General features: G+C 50.1%; 2 long non-coding RNA genes across 2 annotated transcripts; both read left to right on the top strand.

Annotated features, from left to right (window-relative positions):
• Positions 1-4,044: 4,044 nt before the first annotated feature.
• Positions 4,045-5,386, top strand: LOC309884554. The gene is made up of 3 exons (XR_014318643.1): positions 4,045-4,751; positions 4,873-4,922; positions 5,288-5,386. It is a non-coding gene; the product is annotated as an uncharacterized lncRNA (long non-coding RNA).
• A 4,988-nt stretch (positions 5,387-10,374) lies between these two features.
• On the top strand, positions 10,375-13,240 carry LOC309884553. The gene is made up of 7 exons (XR_014318642.1): positions 10,375-10,578; positions 10,679-10,773; positions 11,872-11,984; positions 12,097-12,155; positions 12,255-12,309; positions 12,543-12,636; positions 13,065-13,240. It is a non-coding gene; the product is annotated as an uncharacterized lncRNA (long non-coding RNA).
• Positions 13,241-20,820: the final 7,580 nt, after the last annotated feature.

Raw genomic sequence — 20,820 nt, 5'->3', positions numbered from 1 at the left:
CTGCCGCCACCTGCTGGTGTTAATCGGGTACTGCAGGCGGCCGAGGGGCAAGCATAGCGCGGTGACGCCCGCGGGCGCCCTCTGCCGCCACCTGCTGGTGGAAAGCGAGTACTGCAGGCGGCCGGGGGGCGCGCATGCGCGGTGACGCCCGCGGGCGCCCTCTGCCGCCACCTGCTGGTGGGAAAAGGGTACTGCAGGCAGCCGGGGGGGCGCACATGCGCGGTGGGGCCCGCGGGCGCCCTCTGCCGCCACCTGCTGGTGGAAAGCGTGTACTGCAGGCGGCCGGAGGGCGCGCATGCGCGGTGATGCCCGCGGGTGTCCTCTGCCGCCACCTGCTGGTTGAAAGCGAGTACTGCAGGCGGCCGGGGGGCGAACATGCGCGGTGACGCCCGCGGGCGCCCTCTGCCGCCACCTGCTGGTGGGAAAAGCGTACTGCAGGCGGCCGGGGGGCGCGCGTGCGCGGAGACGCCCGCGGGCGCCCTCTGCCGCCACGTGCTGGTGGGAAAAGGGTATTGCAGGCGGCCGGGGGGCGCGCATGCGCGGAGACGCCCGCGGGCGCCCTCTGCCGCCACCTGCTGATGGGAAAGGGGTACTGCAGGCAGCCGCGGGGCGCGCATGCGCGGTGGGGCCCGCGGGCGCCCTCTGCCGCCACCTGCTGGTGGAAAGCGAGTACTGCAGGCGGCTGGGGGGCGCGCATGCGCGGAGACGCCCGCGGGCGCCCTCTGCCGCCACCTGCTGATGAGAAAGGAATACTGCAGGCGGCCGAGGGGGGCGCATGCGCGTTGGGGCCCAGGGGCGCCCTCTGCCGCCTCCTTTTGGTGGAAAACGAGTACTGCAGGCAGCCGTGGGGCCGTGCATGCGCGTTGCTTATTATGTCGTTGTTTTTTTTGCTGTGTAATTTCCTACGCTCCTAGATTTTTCTTCATATGAAAATCACACAGAATCACAGATCTTCTAGGTTGGAAGAGACCTCAAGATCATTGAGTCCAACCTCTGACCTAACACTAAAGTTTGAGCTAATTCCCGTGGAAAATATTTCATTTACTTTCTTGGTTGTATTGTCCTTTCTATGTTCAAAGCTGAGGCATAAATACAGTAAATTTTGCTTCTAGGAACACCCCAGTTCTCTTGTCTGCACTCTGCATGCTGTAAACTAGGGATAGGCACAAAAACAAACAAATAAATAAATAAATAAAAGAACACAGCTGCTGCTGCTCCTGCTCTCTTTCTTGTGGTTTGCCCCCTCCCCTTTCCCAGGTGATTGGGTTTGGGTGCTGGGCGGGGCCAAATGGTATAGGAGCCCCAGGCACGGCATCAGAGAGCTCCTTCTGCCCGGGCTGCTCTTTGGGGTCAGTGCTTTGTTGATGCTTCTGTTAGCTACATGCAGGGTTCTTTTGGTGGGTCAGGGTCTGGTACGATCTTTTAGAGGAAACCGATCTAGTAGTATGTGCATTTATTGCTTGAAGCTCTTTGGAGGTGATTAATTGTTATAGCACATTTATGGATAGGATGTCAATGTTATTTTGTGCGTTTGCTTTGTTGTTCTAGGTCCCTCGTGATTTTTGCAGGGTTACAGGGCAGATGCCACCAGATCTACCCCTTTTGTTGTTTTTGTTTTGTTTGATTTTTTTTTTTCTTGATTTTTCTTTTTCTTTTTTGGAAGGGGGTTTGGGATTTGAGCGTCCTATTTTTTTGGGTTTGGGATTTGAGCATCTCAATTTTGCGGGTTTGGGATTTGAGCGTCTTAATTTATTGGGTTAGGGGTTTTAGGCATAGGACTTCAGGGGTTTAATGTGGTAAATAGTTTGGGTTAGGTCCGTAGGGGTTTCGAGGATGTTTAGGGATAGGGCTTGAGGCTTTTTTGTGTAAGGGCGGGAAGGGCTAGGGTTACAGTGAGTGCTGTTAAATGTAGTTCTCGAAAACTCGGCCTCTGGCCGTGCTGGCTGTCCAGGGAATTCTGGTAGGTGTAGTTTTCCGGCACCAGGCTTCCGGTAGGCCGTGTTGACTGCCCGGAGCATGCCGGGAGATGTAGTTCTGGGACTCCGAACTTCCGGGAGGCCATGTTGGGTGCCCGGAGCATGCCGGGAAATGTAGTTCTGGGACTCCGGACCTCCGGGAGGCCATGTTGAGCGCCCAGAGCATGCCTGGAAATGAAGTTCTCGGGAACTAGGGTTGGGGTTAGGGACTAGGGCTGGGGCTAGGGTTAGAGTTTAGGGTGCGGGTTGGGGTTAGGGTTAGGGCTAGTGAATGCTGGTTCTCTGCGTTTGCAGATGACGGTGAGCGTGTTTAAACTAATTCCAGTTGAAGAAGTTTCAGTTACTTGCTTGGTGCCGTTATCAGTTCAACATTAAAAGCTGCAGCAAAAGCAAAAGGGGATTTTTGCTTCTAGAAACACCACAGGTCTCTTGTCTGCTCTCTGAATGTTTTTGAGATAAAACAGATTTTAAAAAACAAAGGAAAAAAACAAAACAAAACACAGCTGCTTCTTTTGCTCTCTTCCTACTTTCATGTGCTTTGCCCCTCCCCTTTCCCAGGTGATTGGGTTTGGGTGCTGGGCGGGGCTAAATGCTATATGAGCCCCAGGCACGGCATCAGAGAGTTCCTTCTGCCTGGGCTGCTCTTTGGGGGCAGTGCTTTGTTTTTCCTTCTGTCCGTTGCAGGGTTGTTTAGGCAGGCTGGAGTCTATGGATTTCTGGATTTTAAGTGCTTGGAATTCACTTAGGAGAGGGATGTTTAGTAGGGGCTGCTGGCTCAGTTTGGGGCGCGGTTGTCACTGCAGTTATTTTCCTACAGCCAATAGAGTAAAATTCCAGTTTGCCTTTTAGAGGTGCTATAAGTGGGTAAAGAGAACAGATGGAAGCGTGTGCCACGTGGGGTAGGCAAGCGGCTGAGGTACAGGAGGGGATGAGAGTATGTGATTTTTTTTTCTGGGGATGAAATGGAATCAATTTTGTTGGTGTATAATCTGTTCTGCTCCTAGATTTTTCTTTCAACGTGAAGAAAAGTTTGAGCTAATTCCAGGTAAGAAAGTTCCAGTTACTTGCTGGGTCGTATTGTCCTTTTAATATTCAAAGCTACAGCAAAAGCGTGGGGATTGTTGCTTCTAGAAACACCCCAGTTTTCTTGTCTGCACTCTGCATGCCGTTGAGCTAAAGCAGACTAAAAAATAAATAAATACAGGAAACACACACAAAAAAAACAACAATAACAATAACAACAACAACGAAAAAACACCATTGGGTGATGTGTTGTGAACGCAACGATCATTTAATCCCTTTGTTTTCCCAGGTGGTGTGGATGATACTGGTTGCACTGTTGGAGCTTGGATTTGGAGAGGAACAGGTGGGCATAGTTGTATGTTGCATCAGCAGTAGTCAGCATTGTGGAGAAGGTGGGCATCATGACCGGCATGCTAGTGAATGCTGTTACTCTGTTTTTGCAGCTGATGATGAGCCTGGCAATTGCCTAAGATGACGACCAGTGCCTGTGCATTTCTTGAGGCGGAGGGAATTTACCGTGCAGCAACCTGAGAGCTAAGTTGGGGGGCACCTGGTATTTGCATATCTGGGGTGGCTAATGGGAGCTGGGAGTCAGAGCAGCGTGGAGCCAGCTGGCTGAATAGACTTGGTGCCACTGCGAGGGTGGCTCAGGCTGGGTCACGTTCAGGCTGCTTGTGGCTGGGTCACCAGGCTAATAGAAGCAGCGGGATTATTTTGTAGCGTGAGTGCGTGCGCCAGGCAGGACAGTTTCCTTCTGTTTGTCTGTCCTGTAGTGTTGCTTCTGCAATGTCTGTTCTGTGCTTCTTGGGTCTTGATATCCTCCTAGCTTTTGACTCTGGACTGACTAGACAGGGGACTTGGTAGCGGTGCTGAAGGGCCTCAGTGCTTGTTTTGTCATCGTGGCTCTGATCCGAGCACTTCTTGTCTTGCAGTCGCTGCTTGAAATGCAGTTCTGTTTCAGGTCTCGTGCATCATATTCGGTTTGAGATCGCGTCTGTTTCCATCCTCACTCTTGCAGAAGTCATCTGGGCCGCATCAGGAGCTCTTGTTGGGAAGTGATTTCCTAAGCGTCGTCTTATGGGGTTTTCAGTCCCCATCCTTCTGGTCTGTTGTCTTGAAGGCAGGCTTTTTCGGCCTCCATCATCCCAGTTCTGGCAGTTGCTTCCAGTCGCGTGTCGTGACATTTGAGTCTCCTCTAGGGTCTGGTGCAGAGCACCTGTTGTGACTTGCTGTTGCCACAGGGCTTCCCTCTGGGGGTCTCTTTTTCTTGCGCCTTGTGTTGTGTGTTTTGTTTGTAGTGCTTGTGGCGTGGCTGTGTGTGTATGTGTTTGGTCTGGAGCTGTCCTGCCTGGCAGTTAGTGATGACAGCTAACGTGGCAGTGCATGGGTGTACTAATACGTTGTCTGGAGTGTTTTGGCGAAGACATCCGGTCTGCCTCTGGGCACGTACTGAAGGGCAGCTGGCACAGTCATCTCAGTGTTGTTTGTCAGATGTGTAGGGGGGGGACAGTATATCTGCTTGTGAGCAGCTGTTTGCATAGTGCTTGAACAGTGTGCTTGAGGAGGAGGTCTGTGGAATCTTGAAAGCTTACAGATAAGGGGTTTTTGAAACTTTTATTTTTATTTCTCTCCTGTCCCCAGTAGAGTGTAAACCTTTGGAGGAACCTGTCGCAGGAAAGAGCTCCTTCTGGAACTGTTCAGCACTCTGTAGGCAGCTCGGTGACTGGTTTGGTCTACTTCTGAGGTGCTGAGGTATGGCGGCTTCTGTTTTGAAATGATAATATTGTAAATGGGGTCCCTTTGTGTTGTTGAGGGTTGGGTGCTAATGCTGGCAGCTGAATGATTATCTTGTGACCGTTTTCATTTGTTAAAGCTGAAACACAGTGTACAACGCGGGACTTGACCGGAGCTGCTTTTGGCAAGGTGAGCGATGAACAGATGTAGCAGGTACTTTAGGGGTGCAGTTGTCACTGCAGTTACTTAACTGCATAAAGTACTGAAGCTGTCCTGCCTGGCAGTTAGTGATGACAGCTAACGTGGCAGTGCATGGGTGTACTAATACATTGTCCGGACTGTATTGGCAAAGACATCCGGTCTGCCTCTGGGCACGTACTGACGGGCAGCTGGCACAGTCATCTCTGGAGGTTGGTAGATGTGGATTTGGCAGAGTTGAGCTGCTTGCGAGCAGCTGCTCCCATAATGCTTGAACGGTGCACTGTTGAATCATGAAAGCTTACAGATACGGGGTTTTGAAACTTTTATTTTTATATCTTTCCTGTCCCCAGCAGAGTGTGTACCTTAGTAGGAACTGCTCACAGGAAAGAGCTCCTTCTGGAACTGTCCAGCACTCGGTAGGCAGCTTGGTGACTGGCTTGATCTACTTCTGAGGTGCTGAGGTAAGGGGGCTGCTGTTTTGAAACAATTTGTAAATGGGGTCCCTTCTGTTGTTGAGGGATGGGTGCTAATGCTGGCAGCTGAATGATTATCTTGTGACCGTTTTCATTTGCTAAAGCTGAAACACAGTGTACAACACAGGACTTGACCACAGCTTCTTTTAGCAAGGTGAGCGATGAGCAGATCTAGCAGTTACTTTAGTGGTGCAGTTGTCACTGCAGTTACTTAACTGCACAAAGTACAGTAAAAATCCTGTTTATATTTCAGAGGTGTGTTGTAGCTGGCTTAAGAGAGCAGATGGAAGCATCTTCCTCGAGGGCAGGTGAGGGGGCAGAGGTAAGGGAGCAGGTGAGAGTAACTGTCCCAGCTGTGCTGTGTCTTTGGATGCTGCTTCAGCCTATGCTTTTCTTTTTCTTTTGCAGGTGTGTTGCACAGGCTGAGTGGGGCCAAGCTGCACTCTGAAGAGCAGCACGGGAAGGGCGGGCTGTTTGTGAGCTGGATTGGAGCAGAACTGCCAAGTAGCACGAGGTGACTGCGAAGGGTATCCATCTTGCTTTGCAGGTGCCATGGCAGGCTCTCCACAGAAGCAGTTGAGGATTTGAGAAGAGGTTGCAGATCATTGAGGAGCGACACGTGCAGGGACGGCTTGAAAAGGGTATGGCTGCTTTCTCTTCTGTTTATCAGGTGTCCCAGGCAACGTGGGCTGTGATGTTAGTCTTTAGAATCTGAACAAAGCAGGTGCTGATGGCAGTCTTCTTTGGTAGGCAAAGAGTTGCCCGAAGCCCTGTCCTGTGTAGCCTGGGCACGCCTCGCTGAGTATGAAGCTTGCTTTCCAGCAGTTCTCAAAACTGTGTTGAGGCTGAAATGCTGTGTCTGTGTTTTGGTTGGGGTTGCACCTTGGTGAGTGTAGGGATGGGTTTTAAGTGGGTGCAGCGGAGGGCCTGGCCCCAGTGTCCTGTAGTGTGTTTTAACACATCAGCATAACCTTTTGGTTCTCAGATAGCCTACTGAAGTAAGTGATTTCTCCTGCGAGTGGAATGGAATTGAATTCTTCTTTTGGCATGTAATCTGTTCTGCTCCTAGATTTTTCTTTGTAAATGAAAGATTGAGGTAATTCCAGGTGGAAAAAAAAAAAAAAAATTACTTGTATTTTCCTTTCAATATTCAAAGCTGCAGCAAAAGCATGGGGATTTTTGTTTCTAGAAACACCCCAGTTCTCTTGTCTGCACTCTGCATGCTGTTGAGCTAAGCCATATAAAGAAGTTAATAAAACCACAGCTGCTGCTCCTCCTCTTTCAGCTTTTTTGTGCTTTCCCCCTGCACTTTCCCAGGTGATTGGCTTCAGGTTCCAGGTGGGACCTAATGGTAACTGAGTTGCAGGTATGCCATGAGAGAGCTCCTTCTGCCTGGGCTGCACTTTGGGGTAAGTGCTTTGGTTTTCCTTCAGTTGTTTGGAGGGTTCTTTAGGTGGGTCAGTCTATGGACTGATGCATTTTCAAGTAGAAACCAGTACTCCTATCTTTTCGAGGTGGCAACTGGTAGGATCTGTCATTGTAAAGCAATCTAGTAGTAGGTGCCTGTATTGCATGCAGCTCTTCCTCAGGTGAGTAGTAGTTATAGCAGTGTTACGGATAGTATGGTGATGTTACTTTGTGTGTTTGCTTTGTGGTTCTGGGTCCCTTATGTTTTTTGCAGAATTACGGGGTTTTCTGTGAGTCTTTGCCTTTATGTCAAATCTTATCAAAGTCATAACCTTGGTGGCAAAGTGATGGAGCATGGTTTAGGAGAAATGTATCATGGAGGCTCCCTGTGTGAGCGCGTATCTGAAAATGGCAGCATTGGGCATGTAAGGGGTATTCTGTTTCAGGTTTAGGGACAGTTTATTGTATTTCTGGAGCTTTTGCCTGTGTGTTTGCTGTCTGTTGAGTCTTTAGACCTTGCAGCCTTCTAGTCTTGATGTCCTTGAATTGACATATTAGAAGTATGTTTATGAGGTGTTGCTAGGTAGTTGTATTTGGGAAACAGTTAAGCATGGTTCCTTGACCGCGTAAGTGCAGTACTGCCAAGAGACTGAGCAGGGTCACCTTCTTCATCACTGAAGAATAAGTCTGTTCGGGCCCATTTCGGCGCGGCGCCGCCCGGGCCCATTTCGGCGCGGCGCCGCCCGGGCCCATTTCGGCGCGGCGCCGCCCGGGCCCATTTCGGCGCGGCGCCGCCCGGGCCCATTTCGGCGCGGCGCCGCCCGGGCCCATTTCGGCGCGGCGCCGCCCGGGCCCATTTCGGCGCGGCGCCGCCCGGGCCCATTTCGGCGCGGCGCCGCCCGGGCCCATTTCGGCGCGGCGCCGCCCGGGCCCATTTCGGCGCGGCGCCGCCCGGGCCCATTTCGGCGCGGCGCCGCCCGGGCCCATTTCGGCGCGGCGCCGCCCGGGCCCATTTCGGCGCGGCGCCGCCCGGGCCCATTTCGGCGCGGCGCCGCCCGGGCCCATTTCGGCGCGGCGCCGCCCGGGCCCATTTCGGCGCGGCGCCGCCCGGGCCCATTTCGGCGCGGCGCCGCCCGGGCCCATTTCGGCGCGGCGCCGCCCGGGCCCATTTCGGCGCGGCGCCGCCCGGGCCCATTTCGGCGCGGCGCCGCCCGGGCCCATTTCGGCGCGGCGCCGCCCGGGCCCATTTCGGCGCGGCGCCGCCCGGGCCCATTTCGGCGCGGCGCCGCCCGGGCCCATTTCGGCGCGGCGCCGCCCGGGCCCATTTCGGCGCGGCGCCGCCCGGGCCCATTTCGGCGCGGCGCCGCCCGGGCCCATTTCGGCGCGGCGCCGCCCGGGCCCATTACTCAGGTGGTGCTACTGAGCAGGTGAGGTAAAGGAACCGGGAACAGAGAAGTATTGCACAATGGTATGTTGCATTAGTTGTAGTGTGCGTTGTGCAGGACATGGTTATTAGGGCTTGCGTGGTAGTGAATGCTGGTTCTCTGTGTTTACAGATGGGGATGAGCCTGTGTAAACTAATTGCAGTTCAAAAAGTTTCAGTTATTAGCGTGGTGATATTGTCAATTCAATATTAAAACCTGCAGAAAAAGCCAAAGGCGGTTTTTGCTTCTAGAATCACTGCAAATATTTGGTCTGCTCTCTGCATGCTTTTGAGATAAAGTTTATTTTAAAAAAGAAACAAAAAGAAAAACAGCTACTTCTCTTGCTCTATTTCTACTTTCTTGTGCTTTGCCCCTCCCCTTTCCCAGGTGATTGGGTTTGGGTGCTGGGCGGGGCCAAAAGGTATATGAGCCCCAGGCATGGCATCAGAGAGCTCCTTCTGCCTGGGCTGCTCTTTGGGGGCAGCGCTTTGTGTTTCCTTCAGTCAGTTGCAGGGTTCTCTAGGCAGGCTGGAGTCTATGGATTTCTGGATTTCTAAGTGGTTGGAATTCTAGATCTCTAAGTGCTTGAAATAGAGGGATATTTAGTAGAGGCTGCTGGCTCACTTTTTTTTTAGGATGGCCGCATAATCTCCTGTTTTTGAGATATATTTTAATCTCTACATGTTTAAAACCTGTTGTTTTAGTCCCCTGGAGAGTTACACCAGCTTGATTACATGCTACATGTGGCTTGGCAGCGTAGATGCAGCATTACCAAGAGACTGAGCAGGGTTGTATCAGAGTCACCTTTTTCATCTGCAAAGGGTAAGTCTGTGATTACTCCTGCCGGGGTTGCTGTGTGTGCATGTCTTTTTGGCGTTTGTGGAGTTGTGTTTTTTTTTTTTGTTTGTGTGTGTGTATGTTCTAAGTTTCTGGTTTTCTGAGGGGTAAACAGTTAGTGTGCTGAACGTGGTAGGCAGGTGGAGGTTGGGAGCTGCTCAGGACTGGTAGTTTTGGTTTCTAGGAGTATGCGGCACCCATCCTGTGCGATGTGACTGATTGTTGGGCGGGAACGTTCCAGCTTGTGTGTCCTAAGCAATGTAGCTTGTGTAGCGTATGTTGTGTGGCCCGGGCAGAATCTGCTGTGGCGCTGTGAGCGAAGAATCTGAGTTAGAGCTGTTGAGCAACTGAAGTAAAGGAACTGGGAAGAGAGAGGTATTGCAGCAGGTACGCTGTGGTTGTGAGGTGCCTCAGAGTGTGCTTTTCTCTCGTCTCCACAGGTGCTTTGTGCAGTCGTGGACAGGGAAGGGAAATCCTCATGTCACGAAGCACTGAGGGAAGGTGAGTGTTGTCAGCCTGGTCATCCCTTATCCGAAGCGAAGGGAAGACATTCAGGTGTTTCCCTGTGAGGGTCCGAGGTGAGGCTGTGTGGGATAGAGGAGCAGTGTGGCAGGTGGTTGCTTGCAAGCACAGTGGTCATTTTGTCCTTTTGTGTTCCCAGGTGGCGTGGGTGATGCTGGCCGCTCCTTGCAAGCTTGGACCTAATTTGCAGGTACCGAGGCAAGTGGCCTGTTGTTTTGAAAGGATAAAACTAAAGATGGGGTCCCTTTTGTTGTTGAGGGATGGGTGCTACTGCTGTCAGCTGAATGTTTATCTTCTGCCTGTGTTTTTCCTTTGTTCAGGGTGAAACGCAGTGCGCAGTGCAGGACGTCTTGACCCGAGCTGCCTCTGCAGTGACTCTGGTGCGCGATGAGCAGAGGTAACTGTTGTTTTTGGGGCGCAGTTCTCACTGCAGTTATTTTCCTACATCCAATAGAGTAAAATTCCAGTTTGCCTTTTAGAGGTGCTATAAGTGGGTAAAGAGAACAGATGGAAGCGTGTGCCACGTGGGATAGGCAAGCGGCTGAGGTACAGGAGAGGATGAGAGTATGTGATTTTTTTCTGGGGATGAAATGGAATCAATTTTGTTGGTGTATAATCTGTTCTGCTCCTAGATTTTTCTTTCAATGTGAAGAAAAGTTTGAGCTAATTCCAGGTAAGAAAGTTCCAGTTACTTGCTGGGTCGTATTGTCCTTTTAATATTCAAAGCTGCAGCAAAAGCGTGGGGATTGTTGTTTCTAGAAACACCCCGGTTTTCTTGTCTGCACTCTGCATGCTGTTGAGCTAAAGCAGACTAAAAAATAAATAAATAAAGCAAACACACACACAAAAAAACAACAATAACAAAAAAAAAAACACAATTGGGTGATGTGTTGTGAACGCAACGATCATTTAATCCCGTTTTCCCAGGTGGTGTGGATGATACTGGTTGCACTGTTGGAGCTTGGATTTGGAGAGGAACAGGTGAGCAGAACCGTATGTTGCATCAGCAGTAGTCAGCATTGTGGAGAAGGTGAGCAATGGGGCCAGCGTGCTAGTGAATGCTGTTACTCTGTTTTTGCAGCTGATGATGAGCCTGGCAATTGACTAAGATGACAATCAGTGCCTGTGCATTTCTTGAGGCGGAGGGACTATACCATGCAACAACCTGAGAGCTAAGTTGGGGGGCACCTGGTATTTGCATATCTGGGGTGGCTAATGGGAGCTGGGAGCCAGAGGAGCATGGTGCCTGCTGGCTGACTAGACTTGGTTCCACGGTGAGGGTGGTTCAGGCTGGGTCACGTTCAGGCTGCTTGTGGCTGGGTCACCGGGCTAATAGAAGCAGCGGGATTATTTTGTAGCGTGAGTGGGTGAGCCAGGCAGGACAGTTTCCTTCTGTTCGTCTGTCCTGTAGTGCTGCTTCTGCAATGTCTGTTCTGTGCTTCTTAGGTCTTGATATCCTCCTAGCTTTTTACACTGGACTGACCAGACAGGCGACTTGGTAGCGGTGCTGAAGGGCCTCAGTGCTTGTTTTGTCATCGTGGCTCTGATCCGAGCACTTCTTGTCTTGCAGTCGCTGCTTAAAGAGCAGATCTGTTTCAGGTCTTGTGCATCATATTCGGTTTGAGATCGCATCTGTTTCCATCCTCACTCTTGCAGAAGTCATCTGGGCCGCATCAGGAGCTCTTGCTTGGGAATTGATTTCCTAAGCGTCATCTTATGGGGTTTTCAGTCCCCATCCTTCTGGTCTGATGTCTTGAAGGCAGGCTTTTTAGGCCTCCATCATCCCAGTTCTGGCAGTTGCTTCCAGTCGCGTGTCGTGACATTTGAGCCTCTCCTTGGGTCTGGTGCAAAGCACCTGTTGTGACTTGCTGTTGCCATAGGGCTTCCCTCTGGGGCTCACTTTTTCTTGCGCCTTGTGTTGTGTGCTTTGTTTGTAGTGTTTGTGGCGTTCCTGTTTGTGTATGTGTTTGATCTGGAGCTGTCCTGCCTGGCAGTTAGTGATGACAGCTAATGTGGCAGTGCATGGGTGTACTAATACATTGTCTGGACTGTTTTGGCGAAGACATCTGGTCTGCCTCTGGGCACGTACTGAAGGGCAGCAGGCACAGTCATCTCAGTGTTGTTTGTCACATGTTGGGGGGGGAGAGTATATCTGCTTGTGAGCAGCTGTTTGCATAGTGCTTGAACAGTGTGCTTGAGGAGGTCTGTCGAATCTTGAAAGCTTACAGATATGGGGTTTTGAAAGTTTTATTTTTATGTCTCTCCTGTCCCCAGTAGAGTGTAAACCTTTGGAGGAACCTGTCGCAGGAAAGAGCTCCTTCTGGAACTGTTCAGCGCTCCGTAGGCAGCTCGGTGACTGGCTTGATCTACTTCTGAGGTGTGCTGAGGTATGGGGGCTGCTGTTTTGAAATGATAATCTTGTAAACGGGGTCCCTTTGTGTTGTTGAGGGTTGGGTGCTAATGCTGGCAGCTGAATGATTATCTTGTGACTGTTTTCAGTTCTTAAAGCTGAAATACAGTGTACAACACGGGACTTGACCACAGCTTCTTTTAGAAAGGTGAGCGATGAGCAGATCTAGCAGTTACTTTAGTGGTGCAGTTGTCACTGCAGTTACTTAACTGCACAAAGTACAGTAAAAATCCTGTTTATATTTCAGAGGTGTGTTGTAGCTGGCTTAAGAGAGCAGATGGAAGCATCTTCCTCGAGGGCAGGTGAGGGGGAAGCGGTAAGGGAGCAGATGAGAGTAACTGTCCTAGCTGTGCTGTGTCTTTGGATGCTGCTTCAGCCTATGCTTTTCTTTTTGTTTCACAGGTGTGTCGCACAGGCTGAGTGGGGCCAAGCTGCACTCTGAAGAGCAGCACGGGAAGGGCGGGCTGTTTGTGAGCTGGATTGGAGCAGAACTGCCAAGTAGCACGAGGTGACTGCGAAGGGTCTTGCTTTGCAGGTGCCATGGCAGGCTCTCCACAGAAGCGGTTGAGGATTTGAGAAGAGGTTGCAGATCATCGAGGAGCGACACGTGCAGGGACGGCTTGAAAAGGGTATGGCTGCTTTCTCTTCTGTTTATCAGGTGTCCCAGGCGACGTGGGCTGTGATGTTAGCCTTTAGGATCGGAACAAAGCAGGTGCTGATGGCGGTCGTCTTTGGTAGGCAAAGAGTTGCCCGAAGCCCTGTCCTGTGTAGCTTGAGCATGCCTCCCTGAGCATGAGGCGTCCTTTCTATCAGTTCCGAAAACTGTGTTGAGGCTGAAATGCTGCGTCTGTGTTTGGGTTGGGGTTGCACCTTGGTGAGTGTAGGGATGGGTTTTAAGTGGGTGCAGCGGAGGGCCTGGCCCCAGTGTCCTGTAGTGTGTTTTGACCCATCAGCATAGCCTTTTAGTTCTCAGATAGCCTGCTGATGTAAGTGATTTTTGCTGCGAGTGGAATGGAATTGACTTTTTTTTTTGGCATGTAATCTGTTCTGCTCCTAGATTTTCCTTTCTACATAAATAAAAGTTTGAGTTAATTCCAGCAGGAAAAGCTTCAGTTACTTGCTTGGTGGTAATGTCCTTCCAACATTCAAAGCTGCAGCGAAAGCATGAGGATTGTTGCTTCTAGAAACACCCCAGTTCTCCTGTCTGCCCTCTGCATGCTGTTGAGCTAAGCCTTATAAGTAAGTTAATAAAACCACAGCTGCTGCTCCTCCTCTTTCTGCTTTTTTTGTGCTTTCCCCCTGCACTTTCCCAGGTCATTGGCTTCAGGTTCCAGGTGGGACCTAATAGTAACTGAGTTGCAGGTGTGCCATTTCGGCGCGGCGCCGCCCGGGCCCATTTCGGCGCGGCGCCGCCCGGGCCCATTTCGGCGCGGCGCCGCCCGGGCCCATTTCGGCGCGGCGCCGCCCGGGCCCATTTCGGCGCGGCGCCGCCCGGGCCCATTTCGGCGCGGCGCCGCCCGGGCCCATTTCGGCGCGGCGCCGCCCGGGCCCATTTCGGCGCGGCGCCGCCCGGGCCCATTTCGGCGCGGCGCCGCCCGGGCCCATTTCGGCGCGGCGCCGCCCGGGCCCATTTCGGCGCGGCGCCGCCCGGGCCCATTTCGGCGCGGCGCCGCCCGGGCCCATTTCGGCGCGGCGCCGCCCGGGCCCATTTCGGCGCGGCGCCGCCCGGGCCCATTTCGGCGCGGCGCCGCCCGGGCCCATTTCGGCGCGGCGCCGCCCGGGCCCATTTCGGCGCGGCGCCGCCCGGGCCCATTTCGGCGCGGCGCCGCCCGGGCCCATTTCGGCGCGGCGCCGCCCGGGCCCATTTCGGCGCGGCGCCGCCCGGGCCCATTTCGGCGCGGCGCCGCCCGGGCCCATTTCGGCGCGGCGCCGCCCGGGCCCATTTCGGCGCGGCGCCGCCCGGGCCCATTTCGGCGCGGCGCCGCCCGGGCCCATTTCGGCGCGGCGCCGCCCGGGCCCATTTCTCAGGTGGAGCTACTGAGCAGGTGAGATAAAGGAGTTGGGAACAGAGAGGTATTGCACAACTGTATATTGCATTAGCAGTAGCGAGTGTTGTGCAGGAGGTGGGTATTAGCTCTGGTGTAGAGGGATGGTTAACTGAGATAGGTCACGTAGACATAAAACAGCTGAATCTTCACGATTTGGACAAACATTGCACACAACTTGTCTGAGCCAATCAGACACAAGGACACAATATTCGTTTGCAGTTTGGGAAAGTACCGACTGTTATTTCGGTCGAAAGGATGAGGAAGAAGCTGATAAGATAAGGACGTAGGGGGACCAATCATGAGCTTAACTTTTGTAATATGTATGAGCTAATTATATGTGAAGGAATAAAAGGCGTCTGAGCTATCCAATAAATTGAAGCTTGCTGATCACTCATATTGAGTATCCCTGTCTTCCTTCCGTTGACAACAAATGGCGCCCGAACACGGAGCCCGCTGGCGGTGAACCTGCGAGCCACGGATCGACGGAATAAGGGAAGGAAACAGGTCCTGCAATGCAGCTCAGGAGGTGGAAGGGACGAAAATGCTAAATCCTCGCACCCGGGAGCACCTATAGAGGGTCCCGCCGGCCACGCGTCTCCGAGGTCTTGCAAAGGCTGCAACAGTGCTGACGTAAACAAAGGTATGGAGAGACAAGCGACGTATGATCTGCTCAAGTGCTTTTTAGAAAAGCGGAGCACGCAGGGTATAGACTGTAAAAAGGAATTGCGGAGGGATGCGGAAAAAGGAATTGCGGAGGGACACGGGAAATTGAAGTAATCGCGGTGCGATGTGGGACATCCGAGATCGGGTTGCTACAGTAGACCAGAGGCATCAGTGGACAATGGCAGCCGACCCTCACTGTGTGGCGAGTTGGCACAGAGCAGAGGGGTGGACATCAGGACCCTGCAGACTGTCTGACGTAACCATGGAAGCAGCGGCGGCTGTGCTGCTTCTCTCTGGCATTCATTTTATAAGAGGTTTATCTTGCAATGCAAAAAAGACTATTCGTCCCCAGATCGGTGTTATAACTATGTTTCTGGATAAGATTCCGTGGGGTTGCCACATTCTATTGATTAGTAATGACGACTTAGCTCTATTGCGGGGCAGGAGTGCAGAGATGCAGATTACACTGCCAAATGACCACCGGCAGACTTGAGGAGACACTGCTCGGCTGCGGGGATCGGCTGCGGCGTGGACGCCCCTAGGTGCACCCTGAGCGTTTTTGCTCGGAGGGGACTCCACTCTCAGCTGCTCACCACAGGAGCAAAGATCTCCTGAAGCTGCAGACAAACAGTATGTTTTCAGCTGCTGGAGGGATACTAACTGGAGTGTTAATAATTGTATGTGTTATTCTTAAATGTCCAGGTATTTTGTGTTGAAAGTATTTGTGTAAGGGTAAGGTTTTAAAACAAAGTGTTGCAAGTCACTTCACGAGGAACACAATGAGAGGCAATACTTGTTTGTTTGCTTATCATTCTAAATTATATTCGTGTGGTATGATTGAGGTTGTGGTATGATTGAGAGTGAGATGTGCCAGAGGCCTCTGGGTGTGTGAGTGTGCTGTGTACTGTGTTAGTGAGAACGCATTTATTGCCATAGTGCAGGCTGAAATCATAGGAAATTAGTACTGGTCGAGCAAAATCATGTTTCACAAGTATGGAGTCATTGTGCGAAGTAGCCACTTGGAGAAACTTAAGGGAACGTACTGTTTAAAACTTTTTGATCGTAATGAGTCAATTCACAAATCCATTACTTTCTTGAAAGAGCACATGAGAAAGAGTCAATATGGTATCAATCCTTTCAATCAATGGTTCACTGATTTGTTTGAAACAATGCATAGATGGTTACTGGGATTAGTCAGAGGGATTAAGGATTTTGTTCACTGTGGTGTCAATCATCATTGCATGTAGTATTGTGATAAATGTGGTTAAAGAGTTACTTGCAAAAAGGTTATAAACTGTTATAGAGATTTTGAAGTGGTGCCAGAAACAGGTACCCAGTGGATCACTGCAAAGTGGACTGAAGCAGCTTTAGAATCTGCACACGCCGAAGACGACCAGGAAGAGGTTCCTGATAATCATTCTGACAATGACGTGGGCTGTGACACCTCGACGACTATCAAGAACAGCCTTTGATCACCATCAAGTGATTAGGTTTAAGTGTGTTACTACTAAGTTGTGTTACTTACTATTAATTGTGTTACCATTAAGTGCTTACAGTAATTGTAGTGTTATTAGGGTTAAGTTGTATAGTTGTGTTATGTTATGTACCCTTTCAGAACATGCTTGTTTGGGGTCCCGATAGGGGATCCAAAGGAACTGAGTGAAATGTTAGCACCATACTCTGCCCGTATTACTCTGCTTAATGGATCTTTTTCTGACTGTAGGAACTGCACACGCTTTGGCTAGCATAAATAAGCTTGCTTGTTGGGCTGTTAAACAGTCAAATGTAACCACACAAGTTCTTTCTGAAATGTCGCAAGACACGGAAAGCCTAAGGCACGCTGTGCTGCAAAATAGGGCCGGTATTGATTTCTTGTTCTTGGCTCAGGGACATGGGTGTGAAGATGTAGAAGGAATGTGTTGCTTCAATCTTTCCAACCATGGTCAGTCAATTCACGACCAGTTGAAATGGTTAAGGGATCATACACAAAAAATTGTAGTACAAGATAGTTGGTTTGAAGGTTGGCTTAAATCTGTTTTTGGGAACATGGGTGGATGGGTTTTGTTAGTTAAAGAGGGACTTTGCTTTCTACTTATAATTATATTGATTATAATTGCTGCATATGTAACCTTTAACTGCCTAACTAAGAAACTAGAGCAACTCACAGAGAAGGTATTTGTAGCACAAAATAAAAACGGGGGAATTGTGGAGGAATGGTTAAGTGAGGTAGGACACGTGGATGTTGAGCAGTTAGGAGGTCATGGGCTAGGGGAGGTACCGTTCTCAACTCATATGAGCCTGGGCACGTGCGCAGCCGGTTGAGAACCAATCAGGCCCAAGGACACGATGCCCTTGTGTGGTTGGGAAAGTCCCTAAGGCGGGACGGTAGCTAAAAGAGGGAGGAACTAACTGACAAGATAGGAAAGTGTTAGCCAATCCTGAGCTTAGTTTTTGCAATATGTATGAGTTGATTATGTTCAAACTAGATAAAAGGCGACTGAGCTATCCATTAAAGTTGAAGTTCACTGTTCACTCATATTGAGCGTCTGTGTCTTCCTTCCGTCGACAACAGATTGTAGCTTCTAGAAACACCCCAGTTCTCATGTCTGCACTCTGCATGCTGTTGAGCTAAGCCATATAAATAAGGTAATAAAACCACAGCTGCTGTTCCTCTTCTTTCTGCTTTTTTTGTGCTTTCCCCCTGCACTTTCCCAGGTCATTGGCTTCAGGTTCCAGGTGGGACCTAATAGTAACTGAGTTGCAGGTGTGCCATCAGAGAGCTGCTTCTGCCTGGGCTGCTCTTTGGGGTAAGTGCTTTGTTTTTCCTTCAGTCAGTTGCAGGGTTCTTTAGGTGGGTCAGAGTCTATGGACTGATGCATTTTCAAGTAGAAACCGGTACGCATATCTTTTCGAGGTGGCAACTGGTAGGATCTGTCATAGTAAAGCAATCTAAGTAGTAGGTGCCTGTATTGCATGCAGCTCTTCCTCAGGTGAGTAGTTATTACAGCAGTTTTACGGATAGTATGGCGATGTTATTTTGTGTGTTTGCTTTGTGTTTCTGGGTCCCTTATGATTTTTGCAGAATTACAGGGCTTTTTGTGAGTCTTTGCCTATATGTCAAATCTTATGAAAGTCACAACCTTGGTGGCAAAGTGATGGAGCAGGGTTTAGGAGAAATGTATCATGGAGGCTCCCTGTGTGAGCATGTATCTGAAAATGGCAGCATTGGGCATATAAGCAGTGGCCTTTCTCAGGGTTAGGGGCGGTTTGTTATATTTCTGGAGCTTTTGCCTGTGTGTTTGCTGTCTGTCGAGTCTTTAGACCATAAAGCCTTCTAGGCTTTATGTGCATGGAATTCACATATTTGAGGTATGTTTATGAGGGGTTGCCAGGTACGTTGTTTTTGGGAAACCGTGGGGTACGGTTTCTTGACCACATAAGTGCAGTACTGCCAAGAGACTGAGCAGGGTCACCTTCTTCATCACTGAAGAATAAGTCTGTTCGGGCACATTTCAGCGCGGCGCTGACCGGGCACATTTCTCAGTTGGAGCTACTGAGCAGGTGAGTTAAAGGAACCAGGAACAGAGAGGTATTGCACAATGATATGTTGCATTAGTAGTAGTGAGCGTTGTGCAGGAGGTGGGTATTAGCTCTGGCATGCTAGTGAATGCTGGTTCTCTGTTTTTGTAAGTGATGATGAACCTGTTTGACGTAATTCCATTTGAAAAAGTTCCAGTTACTTGACTGGTTGTGTTGTCCTTTTAATATTAAAAGCTGCAGCAAAAGCATGGGGATTGTTGCTTCTAGAAACACCCCAGGTCTCTTGTCCTCTGCATGTTGTTCAGGTAAAGCAGATTTAAAAAAAAAAAAAAGAAAAAAGAAAAAAGAAAATGAAAATCTGCTGCTCCTGCTCTGCTCCTACTTCCTTGTGCTTTGTCCCTCCCCTTTACAATGTGATTGGGTTTGGGTGCTGGGCAGGGCCAAATGGTATATGAGCCCCAGGCATGGCATCAGAGAGCTCCTTCTGCCTGGGCTGCTCTTTGGGGTAAGTGCTTTGTTTTCCTTCAGTCAGCTGCAGGGTTCTCTAGGCAGGCTGGAGTCTATGGATTTCTGGATTTCTAAGTCCTTGGAATTCACTTAACAGAGGGATATTTAGTAGAGGTTGCTGGCTCACTGTTCTTTGCGATGGTGGGATACGCTTCTGTTTTTTGAGCTATATTTTAATCTCTAGATGTACAAACCTACTTGTGTAATTTTCCAGGGGACTAAAACCAGCTTCATTTCATGCTACATGTGGCTTGGCAGTTTAGATGCAGCGTTACCAAGAGCCTGAGCAGGGTTCTATCAGAGTCTGCTCTTTCCTCTGCAAAGGGTAAGTCTGTAATTACCTCTGCAGGGGCTGCTGTGCGTGCACGTCTTTTTGGCATTTATGGATCTCAGATGTTTTTTTTTTCGTGTGTGTATGTTCTAAGGTTTTGTTTTTTTTAGGGGGAAATAGTGTGTGTGCTGAGCGTGGTTGGCAGGAGGAGGTGGGGAGCTGCTCAGGACTGGTAGGTTTGGTTTCTCAGAGTGTGCGGCAGCCTTCGGGTGCGATGCGACTGATTGTTGAGTCTCTCCTGGGGTCTGCTGCAGAGCACCTGTTCTGACTTGCTGTTGCCATAGGGCTTCCCTCTGGGGCTCACTTTTTCTTGTGCCTTGTGTTGTGTGTTTTGTTTTAGTGTTTGTGGCGTGCCTGTGTGTGTATGTGTTTGGTCTGGAGCTGTCCTGCCTGGCAGTTAGTGATGACAGCTAACGTGGCAGTGCATGGGTGTACTAATACATTGTCCGGACTGTTTAGGCAAAGACATCCAGTCTGCCTCTGGGCATGTGCTGAAGGGCAGCTGTCACAGTATATCTGTTTGCGCACAACTGCTTGTTTACCTCTATTCATTTAATAAATTGTAAAATTTAATTGCAATCCAATTTGGGACCCAGTCATGTATGACAACTGGGGGCTTGTCCGGGAGGGCTTTGGTTCCTGAATTCTTACTTTATCTAGGAGAGGCGCCCCACCATTTGGTGGCTGCTGTTCGAGTCAGGTCGGGACTAATGGCATCTTGAACCTGAATAAAGGTAAGCAAAGGTTTTGATTTTTTTTTCAGTTCCCTTGCTGGCTGCAGCACTATATTTTGCCCGTAATTCTGCGTGTGAAGATCTGAATGAAGACAATGGAGTCATAAGCGTTTAAAGCGTATACTGTTCTGTTGGGTGGGTTTCGGTTGCCTGTGTGTGTAAGAGTGTGACTGAGACGGAATTCAGTTCCGAAGCGATTGTGGAGGTCTTCTAACCACGGTTCCAATCTCCTGCTAGGGACTTGGCCAGTGAAGGAACGAAGGGATTCCTATAGGATTTGTGGGTGGGTGATAGATCTTAAATCCTCCGTAAGACACTCTTATTAAGGTAACCAAGGGCTGTGGGAATTGCCACAGTAACATTCCTAGATGGGTCAGACAAAATCGAAGACCAGGGACCAGAAGAAAGGGAGCAAATTACCAGACATACCACCAGAAAGTCCATTAGGAATAACGGTTAGAAATTGGAATGAGAGGGGCCCCAGAAAAGGAAAAAGTAAATAAAAAACGGTCCAGTATTGTGTGATAGAATGGCCAAAGGAGCCTTTAACACCACATATCTTTCAGCCTGCTTTTGGATCCTTTGAAGACTGTATTTGTCAGGCCTTAAATACACACGTTAATTCGAGGGAACCTTTTTGCTGGGAAGAAAGTGATTATGCAGGATTATGGATCAGGAGGACTTCATGTCCTTTTCCAGCCTCAATATTTACACTAAAAGCAGATAAGAAATTTGAAGAAGAACAAGAACAGGAAAAAGGAAAAGATAATAAACGGGAGCCGTTGGATAACCTACCATCTCCATATCCTAACAATCCACCTCCGGTGGCTGTGGTATCTCCAGCAGTACCACCATTGCCCCAGCTTTCAACACCATCAGCACGAGAATGAGACCGACCACCGGCTGCATGCACGAGAAGTAGTACTGCCGTATCTGAGAGAGCTCCTCTATATCCCTTAAGGGAGGTAACTGGTGTATAACTGGGTTGGA

The sequence above is a fragment of the Aythya marila genome, assembly GCF_965140915.1.
Source record: "Aythya marila genome assembly, chromosome: 16".
In the NCBI taxonomy this organism is placed as follows: Eukaryota; Metazoa; Chordata; class Aves; order Anseriformes; family Anatidae; genus Aythya; species Aythya marila.
Note: the sequence above shows the minus strand (reverse complement) of the source record. Positions and strands in the feature narration are given on the sequence as shown.